At 42.7% G+C, this 7,257-nt stretch overlaps 1 pseudogene; it reads left to right on the top strand.

The window, feature by feature from the left end:
• Nucleotides 1–3,403: 3,403 nt before the first annotated feature.
• LOC133541717 (protein Tob1-like) lies at nt 3,404–6,844 on the top strand (annotated as a pseudogene).
• The last annotated feature ends 413 nt before the right edge of the window (nt 6,845–7,257 follow it).

Raw genomic sequence — 7,257 nt, 5'->3', positions numbered from 1 at the left:
CTGTTATTGGGTAAAATTCCAACTTTTATCATAATGTTCAGTCAAATGTTCAGTTTTTCTTATAAAATTTTGACTTGCGTTGAGTAAAATTAGGACTTATTGTAACACTGCCACAATTCTATGTTTTTGTTGTGAAATTGTGACCTTTTTCTTGTGAAATTCCAAGTAATTGTTCAACCTTTTTTATATTTGCAAAGTATGTATATATCATTAATGTTGTAAACACACATCTTCATATATCTGGAAAGGGTGGTCCTAAAGAGGTAGGCGTTTTTCTCAGGTATCAAGAAGTTAAAAGGGAACATTATCACAATTTCAAAAGGGTTGAAAACAATAAAAATCAGTTCCCAGTGGCTTGTTGTATTTTTTGAAGTTTTTTTCAAACTTTTACCCGTCCCGGAATATCCCTAAATAAAGCTTTAAAGTGCCTTATTTTCGCTATCTTCGAAACCACTATCCATTTCCCTGTGACGTCATACAGGGCTGCCAATCCAAACAACATGGCGGTTACCACAGCGAGATATAGTGACATTAGCTCGGATTCAGACTCTGATTTCAGCGGCTTAAGCGATTCAACAGATTACGCATGTATTGAAACAGATGGTCGGAGTATGGAGGCAGATAGCGACAACGAAATTGAAGAAGAAATTGAAGCTATTGAACGAATAGCTATTGACGCTATTCGGCCATAGCGTGGGTGTACCTAATGAAGTGGCCCATAGCATGTCTGCCTTAATAGCATCGCCGGTAAAATGTGCAGACCAAACAATCAAGACTTTCGCATCTTGTGACACTGGAGCAACTTAAATCTGTCGATTGGTAAGTATTTGTTTCGCATTAAATGTGGGTATCTAATTTCAAATGTACATACAGCTAGCATAAATAGCATGTTAGCATCGATTAGCGTAGCATGTTAGCATCGATTAGCTGGCAGTCATGCCCCGACCAAATATGTCTGATTAGCACATAAGTCAACAACATCAACAAAACTCACCTTTGTGATTTCGTTGACTTAATCGTTGCAAATGCATCTGCAGGTTATCCATACATCTCTGTGCCATGTCTGTCTTAGCATCGCCGGTCAAATGTGAAGACATTCTGGTACATTCAATGGGGGTCTGGCGGAAGATTTCTTGCCAGTGGTGCAACTTGAATCCCTCCCTGTTAGTGTTGTTACACCCTCTGACAACACACCGACGAGGCATGATGTCTCCAAGGTTCCAAAAAATAGTCGAAAAAACTGAAAATTACAGAGCTGAGACCCGGTGTTTGTAATGTGAAAATGAATATGGCGGGTGTGTTACCTCGGTGACGTCACGTTCTGACGTCATCGCCAAAAGAGCGATAAACAGAAAGGCGTTTAATTTACCAAAATTCACCCATTTAGAGTTCGGAAATCGGTTAATAAAATACATGGTCTTTTTTCTGCAACATCAAGGTATATATTGACGCTTGCATAGGTTTGGTGATAATGTTTCCCTTTAAGAAATACAATAATGTGTGTGTGTTGGTGTGTGTGTTCTTGTATTTCTACCCTTCTTGAGACATCAAGAAAAAGTACCTTCCACCGGCCCGTCTCGCCCGCAGCGTCGGGGAGGTGGAGCATGAGCGCGTGCGGTGGGACCCGAAAGATGGTGAACTATGCCTGGGCAGGGCGAAGCCAGAGGAAACTCTGGTGGAGGCCCGCAGCGGTCCTGACGTGCAAATCGGTCGTACGACCTGGGTATAGGGGCGAAAGGCCAATTCGGGCAGATAGGGCAGACATTCGAAAGAGACGTCGCCGCCACCAGGGGCCGGCGATCTGCTCGAGGTTATCTAGAGTCACCAAAGCGGTGAACAAGTTAAGACATAAATCATGGTCCCAATAAGGACAGCCATTGTATCTAATAGAGAATGTCTCATTTGCAGCCCTGGTGGTGAAATCTATTAAAAATTAGGGTGGTCCCAAAAAGGAGGGATTTTTCAAATTGACTGTGTGTCACTTTTAAAAGTGCTTCCCCTCTAGTCAACATATGAAATAACAAGTGAGCGTAAAAATTTGAAGTGCTCCCCTACTGGCCAACATATGTAATAACACATGTGTGTAAGAAATTGAAATGCGCACCCTTTGGCCAAAATGTATTTAAAAAATTAAATAAATATGTATATAGAGACATACTGTAATACCTTGAAGTAAATAAGGAATAGTTAAATACAATTACAAACAAAAACAATTTTTTTTTACTGAAAAGTGATTTAGTTTTAAAATTTTTCCTCACAATGTTTTGACTTTTTTCTTACAAAATTGGGAACAATTTCTCATATTCTTTCTGTTTCTGTAATATTGCATTTTTTAAATGGAAAATTATTACTTTTTAATGAAAAATGGCGACATTGGTCATAAAAAATTCTGACCTTTTTCGCAATATTGCCAATTATTTTTGTGACATTTTTCGAGTAAAATTGACCTCTTGCCAAGTAAAATCCCGAATATAATTGTAATAATGCCAACATTTTAAAGTTTTTTGATAAAATGGTTACTTTTGTCGACTCTTTGCATAAAATTGCCAGAATGTTAAGCTTTTCTTGAAAAATTGCAACCGTTCAAATGTTCAGTTTTTCTTGTAAAATGTTGACTTAAGTTTTTATAACACTGCCCCACTTCTACGTTTTACTTGTGAAATTGTGACCTTCTTCTTTTGAACTTCCAACTAATTGTTAAACCTTTTTTTATATTTGCTAAGTATTAATGTTGTAAATACACATCTTCATATATCTAGAAAGGGTGGTGCTAAAGAGGTAGGCATTGTTCTCAGGTCTCAAGAAGGTAAGACATGCAATAATGTGTGTTTGTGCGTGTAAAGGCCCTTTAAATTTAACAGCAGCGTGCGTGGACGCCAGGAGTGACGTCAGCAGCCGACATCAGCACCTTGGATACGGGCTCACCATTCAACAGAGGGATCCTGCCCCGTTTTGGACCAATCAGTGCTGTGTTTTCCACATAGCACTCAGCACCACCCACATTGCTGCTGCACATTGTTCCCCTGCAGGGATTCTCCTTCCAGACACAAAAAGACCGGGCGAAACGATGCCCTAATGTTATTCAGTATTCCCAATAACATTTAAAACATGTCTTTCAGCGAGCCTTTATTTTTGTTCTATTCCTGTCATTCGCTGTCACTGCAGCCCTGTCTTATCTCTGACGTCATCACAGGCGCCCCCCTTCTCCCATTTCACGGAATCACGTGTCAAAAACTGGGCACCGAGCCGCGGCCAATCAGCGCCCGATACGGAGGCCACGCCAAGGGCGGGCTTGGGGCCTTCCAGCCAATCGCGACCGCCTATATTGTTTTGACCTCTGACGCGGCGTCACCGCCCACCTCGTGCCCATGGCGGAGGGAAGCTATAAATAGAGGCGCTCCTCCGGCAGGAAGAGACGAAGTCGCAGAACTCCCGAGAAGGAGGGAGCTACTCCGCACAGCCTGCTGACTAAAACCCCCGACATCACCTCCAAACCCCCAGAAAGCAAAGACCTTTTTTTTTTTTTTCATTTAACCGGAATACCTTTTTTTATATATATATTACCGTGTGAAGAAAGTATTTATACTTTTTGTTCGCTCATTTGCACTTACCGAGAAGCTTTAAAATATACATCTATTTTTTTTTTTTTTACAAACAAAACAAGTAAGTATTTTTCCTTCCCCCTTACACGTTAACTGTGGGTCGTAATTGGCTTTATTAAATTAAAAAAAAAAAAAAGGGAGCTCTTTTAACTCTCACTAAGCTGATTTGCTGCGTCAGTCCACGAAAAGTTAAGCTAGTGTTGCCGTCTCCCATTTTGTCCTCTTAGCTTTCATGTGACGTGGTGCGCCGTGGAAATTGTGGTCTCTGGTTATTCATTTCTGGTGTCAAGCTCGTTAATGATCCACAGTTTATTGCAACACCATGTTTTGCTTGGCTAAGACCTCCTATTTCGCAATGCCTTACCAGTGGGGGGGCTGTTACCATGGCACCCCCCCCCCCCCCCCCCCCCCCACCTCTCTCCCCTAAATCAACTTTGGAGCTGGTCTGGCTTGTGTCATTTCAGTTTTGTTTGATTAAAACATCATTTAGTGGCATTTGGACGACATTTTAAACTATTTCCTTTTTGGCTGTGTCAACAAGGGTGTAGCCCCACATTGTTCTGAGCTGTAGTCACACTGGAATCATCAATTCATGTCATTTTTTTGTTTTTAAATCGACGCATTGCACGTGTTTTGTATTATGTCAACAGAATTCCAAGTGGATTACGGTTGTGGTGGAAAATCCAGACCTTAGACAGCGACAAAGTGGATTTAGTACAAAAGGTTTATTTACCCAATATCAAAAGTACTGGTTGGATTAAGTTGCCAATGATACAGACATCATTGTCCCGGGGCTCTGGAATCATGCAGATCATTGGTACACTGGCTTTTTATGTTTTCTTCATATGTCAAGGTCTCTTTGTTTTTGCCACTCTTGGCACCAACACAATAGTCATAACAATTCTTAGAATGGTCACAGTGCCCACATATATCCCTTAGTTCTGAATAGAAAAAAAGAAAAGAGCAGACCTCTTAGCCTTTTTGACAGATCTTCAAATATGGTATAAATTAATCACAATGAAGTCAGAAATTCCACTACACGGTTCTAAAAGCGTTGCTTTTTCCCCTTCCAGGAAAGCGTCACAGGCGGATTCGAACCACACTTTTCACCGATCAAACAAGTCCTGTGTCGCCAACCACGGCTAAAACCAAGCAACCCCGGTGGACCCGTTCGCAGCCTCCGCTCGCTACCCCGGTCGACGTCAGCAGTCAGCTATGCAGCTTGAAATCCAAGTAGCTCTCAACTTCATCATCTCGTACCTGTACAACAAGCTGCCCAGGCGGCGGGTCAACATCTTCGGCGAGGAGCTCGAGCGGCAGCTGAAGAAGAAGTACGAGGGACACTGGTACCCGGATAAGCCTTACAAGGGCTCGGGTTTCCGGTGCATCCACGTGGGGGAGAAGGTGGACCCCGTGGTGGAGAAGGCGGCCAAGGAGAGCGGGCTGGACATCAACGATGTCCGCAACAACCTCCCGCAGGACCTCAGCGTGTGGATTGACCCCTACGAGGTGTCCTACCAAATCGGCGAGAAGGGCCCGGTTAAAGTGCTGTTTGTCGACGACAGCAACGAGACGGCGGTGAGCACCGGCGGGCTCGATCTGGACAAGGAGATCAAGAACAGTTTCAACCCGGACGCGCAGGTCTTCAGAACCCATGGGCGGGGCCTCTCCGGGCTCCAGCTCGCCCTCACCCCCGTTCGGCCACTCGGCGGCGGTCAGCCCCACCTTCATGCCGCGCTCCACGCAGCCTTTAACCTTCACCACCGCCACCTTCGCCGCCACCAAGTTCGGCTCCACTAAAATGAAGAGCGGCGGGCGCGGCGGCGCTGGCGGCAACAACAACAACAATAGCAGCGGCAGCAGCAGTAGCGGCGCCAACAAGGCGGCGCGCACGTCCCCCACCAACCTGGGCCTGAATGTGAACAGTCTCCTGAAACAGAAAGCCATCTCCACCTCCATGCACTCTCTCTACGGGGTCGGCCTGGGAACGCAGCAGCAGGCCAAGCCCTCGGCCCTGTCCCCGAACGCCAAGGAGTTTGTGTTCCCCAGCACCCAGAGCGCCCTCTTCCCCGGCGACAGCGCGCTGGGCCTGGGCCCGCTTCAGTACAGCAACGCCTTCGACGTCTTCGCGGCCTACGGAGGCCTTAACGACAAGTCCCTGATGGACGGCTTGAATTTCAGCTTGAGCAACATGCAGTATTCTAACCAGCAATTCCAGCCAGTCATGGCCAACTAGCTACTATAATTCATGCAGCAGCAACGACCAGAAAATGTGACCGCTAGAAGTGGTGGTGGTGGTGGTGGTGGTGGTGGTGGGAGGGGGGATTGCAAAGTTAAAATGCACATTTTGAAAAATGACGAGAAAAAAAAAAAAAAAAAGAACAGAATGTCAAGGAGAAAAGAAAAAAAAAAAGTGACATCCTAAGAATACGAGCCCGAGGGTGAACTATTTGGCCCCCTTGAGTTAGAACTTTTCTTTCTTAAAAAGGTGACGCTTGTTGTACGAGATGTCCAAGCTTGGTTATTACCCAGACGTCATTATTTTTTTTTCTTTTGCCAACCAAGCACAAACTATTTTTTTATGTTACTGTTTGAAATACATATACATATATAGAGATATATATATATAAATATATATATATATAACAAGTTTAAAAAAAAAACAACCAAACACCACCACAAGTCATGGCCTCTTTCAGTATTTGGACATAACTGGATGTTGCCAATTTTTACAGGAATTGGCATCGCGACGTGGGATTTTCTGGTCTTTTTTCTAATTGTATAATTTAATTTAGTACAGAGTTTGTAAAATATCAGAGTATCTATTGTTTCTACGACACGGTATTGCATTTATATCTTTTTACTACTCCAGTGATCTGTGATGGCTGCAGCAACTTTGTTTTTCTTTTTTTATTGAAATGATGAAAAATGAATCCATCTTATTAAAAAAAAAAAGAAGAAAAAAAAAAGATTGTGTACAGAATATTCCGTAGTAGTGGGATTTAAGTATATTTGCTCTTTTTTGGGGAAAAAACAAGAGTTGTATTTTCTGTTAAGAGTTAAAAAAAACAACAGATTTTTGCTATATTATGGACAAAATGTAATCGTATATTAATTTTGTACCTACATTGTGCAATACTTGATAAAAACAAAACGGTAAAACAAAGTATTCGGAGTCGGTGTCTTACATGTTAACAGGGACTGATAGTTTATTAAATTTGTATTAAAAGGCTTGAAAATTTCGGCTTTGGTCTACATGGGTCTTTGTGGGGGGGACATGTATCCGGACTAAACATGAACTTGAATAAATAACATTAAGTCATACATTAAGCATGAAAGCAATACAAAGACGATTTTATGAGGGTCTTCTAATATGGCATCACAGCATATTAGCAAGTTACCCTCGGGTCACGGTGCACACGTAGGCAGAGGGCGTGCTGTCGTGTGAAGCCTGATAACCTTTTGAACTACAGCCCTGTGCTCTTGTGTATTGCATAACAAACAAAGCGGTGTAGTCATAATAAACAGCAGAATGGCTTGTTTGATGTAAAGTGGAATATCCAACAAAATCAGTTCACCATAAACCATCAAAACATACATTGTATGTACCTATATATTTTCAATGATAGATATATACACATATGTATATAAATGT

Source organism: Nerophis ophidion, linkage group LG23 (genome assembly GCF_033978795.1).
Source record: "Nerophis ophidion isolate RoL-2023_Sa linkage group LG23, RoL_Noph_v1.0, whole genome shotgun sequence".
Taxonomy (NCBI): Eukaryota; Metazoa; Chordata; class Actinopteri; order Syngnathiformes; family Syngnathidae; genus Nerophis; species Nerophis ophidion.
Note: the sequence above shows the minus strand (reverse complement) of the source record. Positions and strands in the feature narration are given on the sequence as shown.